The 18,073-nt window shown below is 48.5% G+C and overlaps 1 protein-coding gene across 4 annotated transcripts in view; it reads left to right on the top strand.

The window, feature by feature from the left end:
• Nucleotides 1-18,073, top strand: part of TBL1X (transducin beta like 1 X-linked) — a 250,968-nt gene that overhangs the window by 45,966 nt on the left and 186,929 nt on the right. Inside the window, exons 1-2 of one of the 4 annotated variants that reach the window (XM_068961981.1) lie at nt 14,339-14,372; nt 15,493-15,573. The exons of the other annotated variants lie outside the window; for them this stretch is intronic. The gene's annotated coding sequence lies outside the window, so the exon portion shown is untranslated. Of the gene's footprint in view, nt 1-14,338; nt 14,373-15,492; nt 15,574-18,073 lie in introns of those variants that run through there. 4 annotated transcript variants of the gene reach the window in all.

Here is an 18,073-nt window from a genome sequence, read left to right as displayed (position 1 = left end):
AAAACAACTGTTCACGTCTCGTGTGTGCACGGCTAAGTCGCTTCACACGTGTCCGACTCTGTGTAACGCTACAGACTGAAGCCCACCAAGCTTCTCTGTGCATGGGGTTCTTCAGGCAAGAACACCGCAGTGGGTTGCCATTCTCTTCTCCAGGGGATCTTCCTGACCCAGGGGTCGAACCTGTGTCCCTTACGTCTCCTGCATCGGCAGCTGCGTTCTTTAGCACTAGCGCCACCTGGAAAGCCCACTTTACATCTCATCGCTGCTCTATTAACTGCTGCTGCTGCTGCTAAGTCGCCTCAGTCGTGTCCGACTCTGTGCGACCCCATAGATGGCAGCCCACCAGGCTCCCCCGCCCCTGGGATTCTCCAGGCAAGAACACGGGAGTGGGTTGCCATTTCCTTCTCCAATGCATGAAAGTGAAAACTGAAAGTGAAGTTGCTCAGTCGTGTCTGACTCTTAGCGACCCCATGGACCGCAGCCCACCAGGCTCCTCCGCCCATGGGATGTTCCAGGCAAGAGTACTGGAGTGGGGTGCCGTTGCAGTGTGACTTAAATAATTCACCATAATCCTTTTAGCCTACATTTAGTCACTAACCCTACACTTGCGCTAAAGCAGTTTTGGCTGGAAGTATTTCGGTTCATTTTTGTCATCAGCGAAATTTTCTGTAAGAGGCTGGATGGTGGGTATTTGAGGATTTTTCGATAGTATGGTATCTGGATGTTGTGTGGCGAAAAGTGGCCATTGGTTGTGTAGACAGATGATGGGCAGCCAGTCACTGTAACGTCTTTCCCCTCCCAGGAGTAAGCTCTGTGCCTATAAGCAGCAGCTGCCCCCTCCCCTCCTCTCCACCCAGCCCCCCCAAACCTCTGTCCTGCTGTCTGCATATGTGACTTGGACCACTCCAGAACGTCACTGTGTTTGTCCATTCGTGACGGCCTTTTTTTTTCCAGCAAACATCACATCCTCAAGGTTCAGCCGTTATGTAGCGACTGAAACTCTTCCTTCGTTATGGCTGAATAATACTCCACCGTACTGTATACCAGTAAGTACGTTACTGGAAGTAGATTTTCTTTGGTTATTTAGAGTCACTTTAGCTCAGCACAGTTCCCTAGGAATTGTCTTAATGAAAGGAAGGCTTAGGAACACGCAGTCTTTCCCATTTGAAGGTCAAGGAGGTCTTGAGAGGCCCTGGAGCTCACCTGCCTATGAAAGTACACATTGCCTGGTGTTGGAGTCCTGAATCTGGGAAATGTCTGTGAAATGGAAGATAGGAGGGATCATCAAGGATGCTTTTCAGTCACTCAGTCATGTCCAACTCTTTGCAACCCCACGGACTACAGCAGGCTAGACTTCCCTGTCCTTCACTATGTCCCTGGGTTTACTCAGACTCACGTGCATCGAGTTGGTGATGCCATCCAGCCATCTCATCCTCTGTCGTCGCGTTCTCCCGCCTTCACTCTTTCCTAGCATCAGGGTCTTTTCCAGTGAGTCAGTTCTTTGCATTAGGTGGCCAAAGTATTGGAGCTTCAGCTTTAGCATCCGTCCTTCGAATGAATATTCAGGACTGATTTCCTTTAGGATGGACTGGTTGGATTTCCTTGCAGTCCAAGGGACTCTCGAGTCTTCTTCAACACCATGGTTCAAAAGCATCAGTTCTTTGGTGCTCCGCCTTCTTTACAGTCCAGTTTTCACATCCGTCCGTGACCACTGGAAAAACCATAGCTTTGACTCTATGGTCCTTTGTCGGCAAAGGGACATCTCTGCTTTTTAATGTGTTGTCTAGGTTTGTCATAGCTTTTCTTCCAAGAATGATAACCTGTATTGACCGGGCTCTCCTCATTTGCTCACCCAGAAGTTTTGTGACCCCCTGAGAAGGTGACCCAGTTCTACAGAGTGGCTCTCCTGGGAAGCTGACTCTGGGTGGGGGGTTGGGTATGCGAAGTTCAGACTGGGGGTGGGACCCCCTTTGCGATTGGCAGCTGTGGATGGGGGAGGAGGAGGAGGCCAGTTTCGGAGGAAGGGGTAGCTGAGCATGAGGAAGCCACATGGCTTCAGGTGACCCCGGTGCCAGCATCACCCACTCCTGTCAAGAGGCCTTTGCAACCGTTGCCTGCCCACCGACTGTTATTCATTGGGGGCATGCGTTGAGGTCAGGGCCACTCCTGGCAGTTGGGGGGGTTCTTTGCAGCAATGATTGCGTCTGTTATACCAGTAAAGTATGTTGTTGGCCTTTCCCTGGAAGCCATCATCTAAAAATACCGAGCCCTGAAGTTCTTGGATGGTTTTGCTTTTTATTTGCACGTGTGTGCTGTCGCTTCAGTCATGTCCGATGCTTTGCGACCCCATGGACCATAGCCCGCCAGGCTCCTCTGTCCATGGGATTCTCCAGGCAAGGATACTGGAGTGGGTTGTCATGCCCTCCCGGACCCAGAGATCAAAACCTGCGTCTTCTGTGTGTCCTGCATTGGCAGGCAGGTTCTTTACCACGGGCACCACCTGGGAAGCCCACATATCAGGAATTCAGTCATGAAGGAAGTGCTGGGAGCTAGATTCTGGCGAGGCTGTGTGTCAGGGGAAGGTACTTCCAATGGCCCGTTTTGAAAACCAATTTTAATTGGGACACTTGGCCACATCCATTGTTTATCCTGAGACTGTCTTCCCTGGGGGCAGGGCTGCATAGTAGCAACAGAGACTGTCCAGACCATGATGTTGAGGATATTTATCATCGGGTGGGAGACACGGACCACCAGTGCTGTGAGAAATGGGTACAGCTTTCTGGGACGCAGAAGGTAAAGGCGGTCTCTTTGTTGTTCTTGGGTCTTTTCCAGTTTTAATGAGAGCTGATTGACATACGGCGCTGTATAAGTTTAAGGCGTGTCGTTTAACGGTTTGATTTCTATACATCATTTAATCATGACCACAAGAAGTTCAGTGAAAATCTATCATCTATAATTGATACAAAGGCTTCCCTGATGGTTCAGTGGGTAAAGAATCCGCCTGCAACGTGGGAGAGCTGGGTTCGATCTCTGGGTTGGGAAGATCCCCTGGAGAAGGGCATGGCAACACACTCCAGGATTCTTGCCTGGAGAATCCTGTGGACAGAGGAGCCTGGCGGGCTCGCGTCCAGGGGCTCACAGAGAGTGAGACTGAGCTACTAAACAGGCAATAGATAGCTAAAAAACAAAAAAAGAAGAAAAATATTTTTCCTTGTGATGAGAACTCTGATTTGCTCTCTTAACTGTCATGTGTAACATACAAGCAGTGTTCATTACAGTCACCATGGTGTGCGTCACATTCCTAGCACTTATATAAAAACTGGAAGTTTGCACTTAACGACCGCCTTCATTCACTTCCCTCGGCCCGCCCAGCACTCGTCTCTGGTAACCAGAAATCTGATCTCTTTTTCTGTGACTTTGATCATCTGTCTGATTGATTTTGAAGTTGCAGTTGACCTGTAGAGCCGGGTCTCTTCCAGGCGCAGAACATAGCGATTCAATATTTCTGTACGTTTGGAACCGATCCCCGGGGTAAGTCTGTAGTTACCGGCTGTCACCGTGCAACGGGGTGCCGTTATTACTGACTGTGGTCCCTGTGCTGTGTGTTTCTCATGCCTGTGACCCACGTATTTTGTCACGAAGATGTGTACCTCTTCAAGACCATCCCGAAGAAAAAGAGATGCGAAAAAGGCAAAATGGTTGTCTGAGAGGGTCTTACAAATAGCTGAGAAAAGAAGAGACGCTAAAGGCAAAGGAGAAAAGGAAAGATATACCCGTTTGAAGGCAGACTTCCAAAGAATAACAAGGAGGGATAAGAAAGCCTTCCTCAGCGATCAGTGCAAAGACGTAGAGGAAAACGGTAAAATGGGGAAGACTAGAGATCTCTTCAAGAAAATTAAGAGATACGCAGGGAACATTTCATGCAAAGATGGGCTCAAGAAAGGACAGAAATGGCATGGACTTAACAGAAGCAGAAGATGCTAAGATGAGGTGGCAGGAATACACAGGAGAACTACTCAAAAAAGATCTTCGTGACCCAGATAATCACGATGATGTGATCACTCACCTAGAGCCAGACATCTCGGAATGTGAAGTCAAGTGGGCCTTAGGCGTCATCACTACGAACAAAGCTAGTGCACGTGATGGAATTCCAGTTGAGCTATTTGAAATCCTGAAAGATGATGTTGTGAAAGTGCTGCAGTCAATATGTCAGCAAATCTGGAAATCTCAGCAGTGGCCACAGGACTGGAAAAGGTCAGTTTTCATTCCAATCCCAAAGAAAGGCAATGCCAAAGAATGCTCTAAGTACCACACAATTGCACTCGTCTCACACGCTGGTAAAGTAATGCTCAAAATTCTCCAAGCCAGACTTAAACAGTACTTGTTAACATCTGTTGGATCATCAAAAAAGCAAGAGAGTTCCAGAAAAAACATCTATTTCTGTTCTGTTGACTACCCCAAAGCCTTTGATTGTGTGGATCACCACAAACTGTGGAACATTCTTCAAGAGATGGGAATACCAGACTACCTCACCTGCCTTTTGAGAAATCTGTATGCAGGTCAGGAAGCAACAGTAATAACTGGACATGGAACAGCAGACTGGTTCCAAATAGGAAAAGGAGGACGACAAGGTTGTATATTTTTACTGTGCTTATTTAACTTATATGCAGAGTACATCATGATAAATGCTGGGCTCGATGAAGCACAAGGTGGAATCAAGATCGCCAGGAGAAATAGCAACTCAGATATGCAGATGACACCACCCTTATGGCAGAAAGTGAAGAGGAACTAAAAAGCCTCTTGATGAAGGTGAAAAAGGGGAGTGAAAGGAAGGAAGTTGGCTTAAAACTCAACATTCAGAAAACTAAGATGATGGCATTCGGTCCCATCGCTTCATGGCAAATAGATGGGGAAGCAGTGGCTGACTTTATTTTTCTGGGCTCCAAAAATCACTGCAGATGGTGACTGCAGCCATGAAATTAAAAGACGCTTGCTCCTTGGAAGAAAAGCTTTGACCAACCTAGACAGCATATTAAAAGGCAGAGACATTACTTTGCCAACAAAGGTCCATCTAGTCAAAGCTGTGTTTTTTTCCACTGGTCATGTATGGACATAAGAGTTGGACTCTGAAGAAAGCTGAGCGCCGAAGAATTGATGCTTTTGAACTGAGATGTTGGAGAAGACTCTTGAGAGTCCCTTGGACTGCAAGGAGGTCCAACCATTTGCGAGGCTGAATTTCTAACTGGTTGAAGGAAGGTCCCCGCCAAAGGTGTGATGCTTTCAGATTCCCGTGGGAGTGGGTACTGGAGTCTGCTGTGTCTGACTATCTGCCCCAAGACAGTCAGAGCCACACTGGTCCCAGGGCTCAGACACCCTGCCCTTGGTTGCAGGCACCACGTATCCTCAGCTGCACCAAACAGTAACATGAAGGGCTTGGGAGACTCTGGGTGGTGACCTGTAGGAAACCTCGATTCCAGAAGCTTTTCCTGTTCCAAGCGTGGATGAAGAGGTTAATGTCTGGCAACACAGTGAATTAAAAACACGACCCAGGACACAATAGGAAAAGCTCATCAATGTGGGGAAAGCATTTATGAATTCCTCCCCTCTTAGAAGACTTAAAAAGCCTTAAAAGGGTGATTCTGAAAAAACCAGCACCAGAAGGATCCCGTTTATAGTGTCTTTCCAATGAACGTGTGTTTATAAGCCAGATGTTTTCCTTAATGGAATGAGGTGGTCTTTCCTCTCCTCCTCGTCCGTTTCTTTTGTTACATAAATAGCTTCTGGGTCTGCTTGACATTGTGGGTTCACCAAGTCAAGCAAGATTTGTTTTATTACCTAATGATTTTTATTGTGTGTTCCAGCTTGCCTGCTTCTAATAAATTGGCAGAAATTAAGAGTTTCCTTAAATTTTGCCAGCAGGATTTAAAAGCAATTAAAGCAAACTCAGTTATTACATTCAAAATTATCATCTGGATAAATTATAGTTTAAAATGCAATTTATACTAAATCCTGCACTTTAATGAACAGACCACATCACACGTTTTTTATGTTCTTACATTATCCATGGCTTTAAAGCAGTAGAACAGTACTCTTTTTTTTTTTTTTTTTAAGTGCTGTATGTTTTTCCTTCCCCTATCCTTTCAAAAGTATTTATGCTTTTCTTTCAATATAGAGTGAGAAAATCCTACCGGCTTCTCAGTTTTAAGGAATAATAGTTTGTCTTTATGTCACAAATAGGCGTGTATCTGGCTTGACTTCAGCTCATGAAATCTTAACATGTAACCTTAGGAGAACATCTCTGGAAGTGTTCCCAAATGTGTCTATTTTTGAATGGCACATTTTCGTCTTTCACCTTCATTCGTACCTTCTGGTCACATTTTTAGATGTATTCAATTATAGAAATAGCTCCCCTTCTCAAAGGGCCTCTCACTGGCTCAGTGGTAAAGAATCTGCCTACCAGTGCAGGAGACCCGGGTTCCATCCCTGGGTTGGGAAGATCCCCTGGAGAAGGACATGGCAACCCACTCCAGTACTCTTGCCTGGAGAATCCCACAGACAGAGGACCCTGGCGGGCTACAGTCCATGAGGTCACAGAGAGTTGGACACAACTGAATACCTAACACCAGAGACAGGTTGAACTGGCCCAGGTGCAGCCCAGTTTTAAGAATGATAGTGTGTGTTGAAAATGAAATTAAAAGACGCTTGCTCCTTGGAAGAAAAGCTGTGACCAACGTAGACAGCATGTTAAAAAGCAGAGACCTTACTTTGCCAGCAAAGATCCGTATGGTCAAGGCTGTGGTTTTTTCCAGCAGTCATGCATGGATCTAAGAGTTGGATCATAAAGAAGGCTGAGCGCTGAAGAACTGATGCTTCTGAACTGTGGTGCTGGAGAAGACTCTTGAGAGTCACTTGGACTGCAAGGAGATCCAACCAGTCCATCCTAAAGGAAATTGGTCCTGAATATTCATTGGAAGGACTGATGCTGAAGCTAAAACTCTGATACTTTGCCACCTGATGCAAAGAACCGAGTCATTGGAAAAGACCCTGACGGTGGGAAAGACCAAAGGCGGGAGGAGAAGGGGACGACAGAGGATGAGATGGTTGGATGGCATCACCGACTTGGTGGCCATGAGTTTGAGCAAGCTCTGGGACTTGGTGATGGACAGGGAGGCCTGGCCTGCTGCAGTCCCCAGGGTCACAAAGATTCGGACAGAAACGAGTAACTGAACAACCAAAGTGTGTATTGAGTACTTGGGAGGTCTGAGAAGTTTGGTGGCTGCTGTGTATTCCTTCTCTCGGGGAACCCTAATAACGACCTTCCTCTTATGATCCCATTATACAGGTGAGAAAAGAGAGGCTTAGAGAGAGGAGCGGTCTTCCACCCAAACACATCTGTTGTTCTTATTTATAGGGGACCGGCGGCCTGGGCCCAGACGGGTCGTGAACTTCCTTTCCTGTTGCTTTTTCTGTCCACGCATTGGAGCAGCACAGAGCCTGCAAGAGCGGGTGTTAGGCGGCTCTGACTGCCGTAACTGAGGGCTGCACACTGGGCTTCTTGAAGACATTGCTTCCTCACTGTCCTGCAGGCTGGAGTCAAGAGATCAGGTGTCCTCGGGGCTGGTTTCCCTCCAGGCTTCTGCCCTTGGCGTGTGGATCCTGTCTCCTCCCTGTATGCTCACTTGGTATTTATTCCCTCTGTGTGGGCGCGTCTGCGTCCTGATCGGTTTCACTCTTAACAAGGACACCACTCGTATGGGAGCCGAGCCCACCCTGATGATGTCGTTTAACTGAATCACCTCCCGTTTTTTTTTTAAACACCTGTCTTCACCTCCAGCCACATTCTCAGGTCTTGGGAGGTCGGGGTGTCATCATCTGAGTTTTGGGGGAAGACACCATTCAGTCCCACGAGGGTCAACACTTGACGCAGGCGTGTTGGCTGTGTGAGTACCTGTTTCCTTTCTGTGTTCCTTGGGATAGTTCTCTCTATTCCTTATTTCATATCCATGCATTCTTTTCCCACTGCCCTTTTTTTTTTTTCCCTTAAAATTTTTCTTTAATTGGAGGGTAATTGCTTTACAATGTTGTATTGCTTTCTTCCATAAAACAGCATGACTCATCATAACTCTGTATATATCCCCTCCCTCTTGAGCCTCCATCCCTACACACCTTTCTTAAGTAGCAGTTTTATAGACAAAATTTCTTTTCCATTTTTGAAATGGAGATATGATGGACATATAACCGGGCAGATTTCCTGATTATTATATAGTAACTTTAAAATATTAAAAGGTGAAGAAAAGGTTTTGCCTAAGAATTAAGAAACATGGACCTAGACAGTCTTTGGCTTAAGGAGACAAATCCAAAGGGAAATTTTTGTTGCTTAAAGGCACTAAAGAGGAGATACGTAAAACTAAAACCAATGACCTAGCAAAGGCTGTCCTGAGAAAAATGTTTATGACCTGTTACAGTTCTCTTTTAATTGGAGAAATAAGGCTAAAAATAAGCGAACAAAGGATTTCTCTTAAAGAACTAGTGAAATGACAATACAACCAACCAACCAAACAAAAATCCCTTGTAGTCTGTGTGTTACTAGCTCGGCCGTATCTGACTCTTCTGTGACCCCGTGGGCTGAAGCTGCCAGACTCCTCTGTCCAGGGGGTTTTGCAGGCATGGATACTGGAGTGGGTTGCCCTTTCCTTCGCCAAGGGAAATCTCCCCGGCCCAGGGATCGAACCTGTCTCTCCTGCACTGGCTGGCAGTTTCTTTTACCGGTCTTGCCCCTGACTGGTGTTTACACGAAATTTTGTTGAAGAAAGCAGTTCTGCTCTTCAGAAAAGTGTTCTGATGTTAGGGAGCTAGATGAGGAAAACAACTGTGGAAACGCTTTGCTTTCCTTCTGAGTGAAAATCTTCAATGAGAAGATGGGCTTCCCCTTTTCAGGTGTTGAGAAAATGCAGTTTTCAGGTTCTGACCCCCAGAGAAGAGTGTCCACGTGCTCTGAATTCCTCCCTGGACATTCCAGATGCTCGTTCAGTGACCCTCAGGTCAGGACAGTTTCCAAGGCATAAATGGACTCCCTTGCACACAATTAGACCCAGAGTAAGGACGTGGTGACGGTTTGGTATTTATGCGGTATTGTGAGAACATGAAGGTGGGGCGGGTGCTGAATTAGCAGCCCAGAAGGATTGGGTTGCCAGGAGTTCAGACAGTGTCTCTGCCTCTGGCTGTCATACTCGGGGGGCTACGGTTGAGTTCAGCTGATGGTGCCTCATCTGTTACTTGTTTAGGAATCAGTTGTTGCTTAGCCTCTTTGTCATGTGCAACTCTTTTGCAACCCTGTGGATGGCAGTCCACCAGCCTCCCCAGTCCATGGGATTCCCCAGGCAAGAATGCTGGCGTGGGGTTCCCATTCCCTTCTCCAGGGAATCTTCCCCACCCAGTGATCGAACCTGTGTCTCTAGCATTGGCGGGTGCCGTGAGCAACCAAGGAAGCCCCTTAGAAATCCGTAGACCATCATTAATGCCTAATGCTTAGCACTAATGAAAACATGCTTTATAATCTTCCTGTTTGGATATAAATAAGTTGTTGCTCAGTCGCTCAGTCGTGTCCGACTCTTTGCGATCCCATGGAGTACACCACACCAGGCTTCCCTGTCCTTCACCATCTCCCAGAGTTGGCTCAAACTCATATCCATTGAGTCGGTGATGCCATCTAACCATCTCATCCTCTGTCATCCCCTTCTCTTGCCTTCAGTTTTTCCCAGTCTATATAAATGTGCATGTGTTGTCGGTTGCTAAATTGTGCACTCTTTGTGACCCTATGGACTGTAATCCCCCGGGTCCCTCTGATCACGGGATTTCCCAAGCAAGAATACTGCAGAGGGTTGCTATTTCCTCCTCCAGGGAATCTTCCCGACCCAGGGATAGAACTCCGGTCTTCTGCATTGACAGGCGGATTCTTTACCACTGAGCCGTCTGGGAAGCCCGGTCTATATAAATAAGTACGTCTGTATAAATAAGTCTCTCTATAAACTCTTTATTTAGGCGCACCTATACATTACTGCTGTGAAAAGAGTATTTAGAGGGAGCTATTTTATTGCAATTATGGGCATGGGAGGTTTTAAAGTGATGTAAATTTAACAGACCAGCAAGAGCATATTGATGAGAAAGACGGGTGACGTTGGGATCTGGAGGCATGAATGTTTAAGGTCCTATGGTTTATTCTCCAAGTGTTTTTGAATGATTTCGTTTTTTACATGGGTTGCCATTTCCTGCTCCAGGGGATCTTCCCGACCCAGAGATCGAACCAGGGTCTCCCGCATTGTAGGCAGACGCTTTACCGTCTGAGCCACCAGGGAAGTCACTCTTTAACACAGAATGACTTGAAATTGATTGGCCTGGATTAGCCAGTATGTGCCTCAGGACTTGTGAGATACCCAATTGTGGCATGATTGTTAAGGAACTCTTGACGACATGAAGTGCCCAGTAATGGGTGTTCTTATCTCGTGAGATGGTTGGATGGCATCACTGACTTGAGGGACCTGAGTTTGAGCAAGCTCCAGGAGTTGACGACGGACAGGGAGGCATGGCGTGCTGCGGTCCACAGGGACCGCAAAGAGTCTGACACGACTGAGGAGTGCACCGAACTGAAGTGATCGTGTGACGGGTCCGCGAGTGTCCTCTCTGTTTGAAGAGTGCCGTCTGCACGAGGTATTGCAATGGTTATCGTGTGGCCATTACATAACGCTGGTCACATTCTCATTGTATGGGGCAGCCCTTGTCTGGCCAGACGTGGGAATCGCACACTCTTGATCACGCGGCTGTTGGCGTCCTGTTGCCAGTAACCGCAGCAAGTTAAGTAAGCCCCATTCGGCACACACAGGTAACAGTTATGAAATAATTTGCAAGAAACCCGAGCGTACACGTTGACCCAGCAGCGTGGTTCACGTCGCCATAAAAGCAAACGGCAGCTTGCCCACCACCGTGGTTCATTTAACCTCGCCGAGAAGCAAGCATACCTACATACTGAAATGACGTGGCAGTCACAGGCTGCTCGTTGAAATTCACCATAAAGACCCTTTCCGGCTATCGCGCGGAGGCAATGACTTTAATTTCTCTTCTGCTTGAAGGATGAGAGCCATCTCCCTTGGAACAGAAAACTCAAGTACAAAAGAAACCTGTTCGCAGATGTCTTTCTCTTAGGTTGATTCTTCCTGGAGTAGTTTTGAGCCTCTCCTCTGCCTCTCTTTCCTTCTCAGTCTTGACGTAATTAATTGCTCAAAGGTCAGTCTGCTGATGCCTTCCAGAGTTAGCAAAGGCCTTTGAAGCGATCTTTGGGAACTCGCTTCAGGGTGGGGGTTCAAAGCGCTGACTCTGAGCAGAGGTCAGTGTGGGGGCCTGGCGGGGGTGGGAGTCTCAGGGATCTTGGACCTTCCACCGTTTGAGACATGTACTGTCTTGCCTGATCTGTGTGTGTTGGGGCCAGAAACGTCCCGCTGTCCGTGTTCGGGGATGTGGAAGACTTTGCTTTCGATTGTACCTCACTTTCCAGCACTGTGTCGTGCCGGTGATTGGTGGTGGTTTAGTCGCTAAGTTGTGTCCAACTCTTGGGACCCCATGGATTGTAGCCCACCAGGCTCCTCTGTCCGTGGGATTCTCCGGGCAAGAATACTGGAGTGGGCTGCCACTGCCTCCTCCAGGGGATCTTCCTGACCCAGGGTCTCCTGCACTGCAGGCAGCTGCTTTACCGACTGAGCTATGACGGAAAGCATACAGTAGGTGCTTACTAAGTCCCTGGGGAGTGACTGGAAGGATGACCTTGACCAGCCTGTGGTGAGCACTATGTTGTGAGAGGATTCAGCTGTGTTGAGGACCGTTAACCCTAGATCTTTGTTAATTTTATTTTTTGTTTTCAATTTAAGAAAAAATTTTATGTTTGGCTGCACCATGTGGTATGGCGGGGTGGGGGGTGTCTTAGTTCCCCGACCAGGGGTCGACTCCTCCGCAGCCCTTGTATCGGAAGCATGGAATCCTAATCACTGGACCACCAGCCCGGGAAGGCGTCGATCCTTGTTAGTTGATGCTGCCGCTGACCTTGAGGACTGACTACCCGGAAACCTGAGACCTTTGAATCTGTTCAGGGTGCTTTGCCTTAGTCCCTCTGCCCTGCTGTGACAGTCTTAATACCATACGCTTCTTGCTGTTGTTGGGTCTCCGCAGAGCACTCAGGAGAGCTGTGTGTGCTGTGTCCAAGGTTCTTATTAGCTGTCTGTTTCATACACGGAATCAGTAGCGTGCAGGTGTCCATTTCATCGTCGCAGTTCCTCCCACTCCCATTCTTGGAGGTTTCGTTTCCTTTGCCTATCTTTTCCTTTGTTGTTGTTGAGTTGCTAAGTTGTGTCTGACTTTTTGCTACCCCCATGGAGTGCAGCACGCCAGGCTTCCCTGTCCCTCACGACCTCCCAAAGTTTGCTCACACTCATGTCCATCGGGTCGGTGATGCCATCCAAACCATCTCCTCCTCTGTCGCCCCCTTTTCCTCCCGCCGTCAGTCTTTCCCGGCATCAGGGTCTGTTCCAGTGAGTCGGATCTTTGCATCAGGCGGCCAGAGTATTGGAGCTTCAGCTTCAGCATCAGTCCTTCCAGTGAATATTCAGGACTGATTTTCTTTAGAATGGACTAGTGTTATCTCCTTGCAGTCCAAGGGACTCTCAAGAGTCTTCTCCAACACCACAGTTTGAAAGCATCAGTTCTTCGGTGCTCAGCCTTCTTTATGGTCCAGCGCTCACATCCACACATGCCTGCTGCGACCCCGTGGACTGTAGCCCACCAGGCTCCTCTGTCCATGGGATTCTCCAGGCAAGAGTACCGGAGTGGGTTCCCATACCCTCATCCAGGGGGGTCTTCGTGACCCAGGGGTCGAACATCTGCCTGCGTTGCTAGGTGGGTTCTTTACCACTAGTTCCAGCTTCTTCGTGGAGAAGGAAATGGCAACCCAGTCCAGTATTTTTTTGCCTGGAGAATTCCGTGGACAGAGGAGCCTGGTGGGCTACAGTCAGTCCCTGGGGGTCACAAAGAGTTGGACGCAACTGAGTGCCTAACACACACCGACCTTCTTTGACTATGCAGCCTGTTGGGCGGCAGTCCATGGGGTTGCAAAACAGTTGGACATGACTGAGCGGCGAAATGCCATAAACCGGCTGCCTTATAAGACGACAGAAACATCTTTTTCATGGTCCTAGGGGCCACGTGTTGCAGGCGCATTTGTTGGCTGGTGAGGGCCTGCTTGCTGGTTCATAACACGATCATTTCCTTGCTATGTCGTCGCTGCTGGAAGGGCCGACGGAGCTCAGTGGGATCTCATTCATAAGGGCGCTCCCACCCTTCTTGAGGACTGCACTCCCACAGGCCCCACCGCCCAAGTTTAATCATCACCTTGGGGGGCGGGTTTCCACGCACCACGGGTTTTGGAGGAAACACAACCATTCAGCTGTAGCAGGGATCAAATAGGCAAGAGACGTCTTTGATGATGGCCTGTCAAGTATGCCCGCTCATGAGGGACACGCCCGGTAGACTAAGACGAATGGAACCTGTTAACTGCGCGGCGGAACCGGTTCCCCGATTCACAGGTCAGGCGAGGAGTTGTGCAACCTTGCCGTGCTGGTGCTTCGTGGTGATCAGGGTGTGAGAACAGCTCTTGAATTCAACTTGGGAGAGCCTCGTAGAAACGAGAGTTCTCATTCTTTATTTTTTTTTGGAAGGGGGGTTGCATTTTATTAAATTCTTTTTTTTTTTAATTGAGGTAGCGTTGATGGACAGCACTATGTAAGCTAAGCTGAGAGTTCTTCTTTTAAAAAAGACAAGGGTATCGGGAATAGCTCCTTCCTGCTGTCTTGGGGAGATGACACAACAGATGAGGGACGTGTGCCTTGGTGATAGTGCTGGAAGGTCGCTGGAATTGGAGACGGTGATGTGTGTAAGTGTGGTGGTGTTTGCTCGGGGCTCCGCACGTGTGGGACATCTCAGTGAGGACCACTGATCGGGGTGGACGCAGGTCCAAGGCAGGATGGAGCAGGCAGGACAAAGTGGGGCCATTTGGGTGGTACTTGGAGGTGTTTAAAGGGAAGCGGGGAGCTTGGACTTTGAGAGGGTGACTTTCACGGGGTCTTGAAGGCCCATGCTTGGAGAATGGAACGTACTGTATAGAAAGAGGGGAGACCACCAAATGTTGTTGCTGTTTTTTCCACAGAGAAACAGGCACACCAAAAGCTGAACCTAAAATATATACAGTGGAATATCACTCAGCCGTGAAAAAGAGTGAAGTAATGCCATTTGCAGCAACATGCACAGACCTGGGGACTGTCATACTTAGTGAAGTAAGTCATTCAGAGGAGAAATCCGACATGACATCCTTTATATGAGGAATCGAAAAGAAATGATACAAATGAACTTATTTACAGAACAGAAAGAGACTCTCAGAGAATGAATTTATGGCTACCAGGGGGAGGGATGGGGAAAGGGATAGTCAGGGAGTCTGGGACGGACATGGACACACTGCTGCATTTAACAAGGAGAACCAACAAGGACCTGCTGGACAGCACAGGGAACTCTGCTCAATACTCTGTAATAACCTTATGGTTCCCAGGGGGAAGGATGGAAGAAGGGACAGTTAGGGAGTCTGGGATGGACATGGACACACTGCTGTATTTAACATGGAGAACCAGCAAGGACCTGCTGGCCAGCACAGGGACCTCTGCTCAGTGTCATGTGGCACCCGGATGGGAGGGGAGTTTGGGGGAGAAGGGATACATGTATATGTATGGCTGAGTCCCTTTGCTGTCCACCTGAACCCATCACATCATTGTTAACTGGCTATACTGCCATATAAAATAAAACGGTAAAGAAAAATAACTGTACATGAGGGAAAAATGATCTGAGAGTAACGTGTACATCGAGTTGGTGCCTGTGTTTCTGTGGGCTGAGTCCATGTACCCGCATTGTTCCCTAAGCTAAGCATGTTTTTACATGTCAAAGAGCTGTGGAAGAGGAGCGAACAGCCACACGTAACACAGTCCATGTGTGATCCCTAAAGCCTGCGATACTTGTTATGAACGCTTGGCCCTTCACTCAAGTAGTGCCAAGCCCTGCTGGGTTGGAAAGGACAGGATAACCTGGTTTTTCCTATAATAAGAGGAGGTTGAGCTCGTGTGAAGTTAGCTAAGGGCAGGGGTCCTTTCGAACTAGAGAAATGAGGCTGGAGGCTGGCCCAGGACAGGTAGGGGAGGGTGGAATCAAGAAGCTATTTTGCAGGGAGCCTCTCTGGGAAAGTGTTAGTCGCTCAGTCGTGTCTGACTCCCTGCAGTTCCACGGACTGTAGCCCGCTGGGCTCCTCTGTCCATGGGATTCTCCAGGCAAGAATACTGGAGTGGGTTGCTATTCCCTTCTCCAGGGGATCTTCCTGACCCAGGGATCGACCCCGGGTCTTCTGCATTGCAGGAGGCAGATTCTTTACTGTGAGAGCCATCCGGGAAGGCTGATTCTTCGTCTCAAAGTGAGCGGGAAGACTCCTTGTAGAAGGTGAGCTTTGGGGTATAGAAGATGGCAGAGGAGACTCTGTGCATCGCACTGGGGGCGCAGGGTGAAGGGAGCTGGCCTGGTAGCAGCATGGAGCTTTCTGCAACCTGTGCTGCCAAGAGCAAAGTCCCGAGGCAAGTGGCGTTTGTGTATGTGGGTGAAACGTCACGCGTTCTGTCACTTGGTGACTTCTCCATAAAACCGCGTGCTGCTTGGTCATCCTGGGAGATGTTCAGCAGCCCAGGACGTCCTGATGATTTTTGTTTATGAGGGTTTGGAGCAAGGGCCTGGCATCAGGTGGAACGGGTGCTGCGTAACGCTTGCTGAATGAACGAGTGAATGGGTCCCGGATGGCGCAGTGGGCCAGTTAAAGATGGGGAGCATCCCTTTTCAGTCGCAGCGGTTCCTCAGGTCAGGGCAGTTCCTCAGTCAAGTAGCCACTAACCAGAGTTAGCGAAGAACTTTGTGCAGGGGGTGGAAGCCTTCGGTCATCTGTGCCCAGCCAAGCCGTTCCGGCCAGGCCAGTGGACTCCTGAGAGGGGCCTTGCCAGACAGAAGGACTGAATTGTAAATTTTGTTCATACCTTTTCCTGGGTAACAAAGATAGCAAACATCACTGTTTGAAGCATTGTAAAATGTCGAGTTCTCTGGCTTTCAGCTCACTTCCCAGCCTTTACCATCATGCGTTTCCAGAAGCGTGGCAACTGCCCACACCAAAACTGTGTCCCCATGAAGCACTAACTCCCCAGCCTCCCTGTCTCCCAGAGCCTGATCATCCCTGTTCTGCTTTCTGCGTCTCTGGATTGGACTGTTATGCGATGAGCGGAATCAGTATGTATCCTTTAGTGATGAGCGTACATTCCCTTGAGGCTCATTTCATGTTGGAGCAGGTGTCAGACTTCCTTCCTGTTGAGGCTGAAATCACATTCCATTACCTTTCGAATGCTTGCCAACTGTGGTGCTGGAGAAGACTCTTGAAGAGCCCCTTGGACTGCAAGGCTATCCAACCAGTCCATCAATAAAGGAGATTAGTCCTGAATATTCATTGGAGGGACTGATGCTGAAGCTCCAATACTTTGGCCACCTGATGGGAAGACCTGACTCATTGGAAAAGACCCCGATGCTGGGAAAGATTGAAGACAGGAGGAGAAGGGGAAGACAGAGGATGAGATGGTTGGATGGCATCACTGACTCAATGGACATGAGTTTGAGCAAGCTCCAGGAGTTGGTGATGGACAGGGAGGCCTGGCATGGTGCAGTCCATGGGGTCACAGAGAGTCGGACACGACTGAGCGACTGGACAACAGCAACAGTATTCCATTGTGGGTATATGTACATTTTTTCTACCTACTCACCCATCGATAGATGCGTTGCTCGTCTCTGCCTTTTGGCTCCTGTGAAAAATGGTGCTGTGACCGTTAAGTGACTTTATACTTCAGCTTACAGAGACACTGGGGTGTGTGGGGGGCTGCTCACGGGAGCAGTGGGTGGCGTGGTGGAACCTGGAAGATAGAAGGCTTTGGAAGGGGTGTGCGTTTTTGGGGTCACGAGCAGCCCCAAGCTAGGAGTGTTTGAGATGGTGGGAGTGCATCTGTGATCAGGTCATGAGCGTCGAGAGCCATGGAAGGGTTGAGACTCTGACTGCGGAGCCCAAGTGTTAACCACGTGGGTGTCTGTGCCGTGTGTCTGAGGATTCAGTTCATTGTTGAAACATGAATGATTTATGGAGACTGGAGATGAGGTTTACCTTGTCTGGCTTGTCTTCTGGTTTTTTTTCCCTTATTCCCTCAAGGGACCTACCTTTGAGACGGTCTTGCTGCCATTCCTGTTTTGATGGTTTCTGTCTGGTTTATGGGACTTTTCTTGCAGTAAGGAGATGGGTTTTGAAAAGATTTATGGAAACAATTTTTTTTAAATTTAGGGCTTCCCTGGTGGCTCAGGTGGTAAAGAATCGTCTTGCAATGCAGGAGACCTGGGTTCGATCCCTGGGTCGAGAAGATTCCCCTGGAGAAGGGAATGGTGACCCACTCCAGTATCCTTGTCTGGAAAATTCCATAGGCAGAGGGACCTGGCATGTGACTGTCCACGGGGTCCGTGACCTCTGTGACAGTCACACTGCTGTTCTAGTTTTGATCGTTTCTGTCTGGTTTATGGGACTTTTCTTGCCATAAAGAGATGGGTTTTGAAGATAATTTTTAAAACCAATTTTTAAATTTCGATTTGGCCAGCGCTGGGTCTTCATGGCTGCTTGTGGCTTTTTATCTAGTGGTGATGGCGGGGACTCTTCTCTGATGATGAAATCATTCAGAATGACTGCTCTTCATTGTGGTGGGCAGTAGCTTCTGTTGTTCTTGGAACACAGACCCTAGAGCTCAGACTCAGTAGTTAGGGTGCACGGGCTTAGTTGCCCTGAGGTGTGTGGAATCTTCCTGGACCGGGGATTGAACCCGTGTCCCGTGCATTGGCAGGCCGTTCCTAACCACTTGGACCCCCGCGGAAGGGT

This window comes from Capricornis sumatraensis, chromosome X, assembly GCF_032405125.1.
Source record: "Capricornis sumatraensis isolate serow.1 chromosome X, serow.2, whole genome shotgun sequence".
Taxonomy (NCBI): Eukaryota; Metazoa; Chordata; class Mammalia; order Artiodactyla; family Bovidae; genus Capricornis; species Capricornis sumatraensis.
The sequence above is the reverse complement of the archived record's forward strand: the minus strand, read 5'-3'. Positions and strand labels throughout refer to the sequence as shown.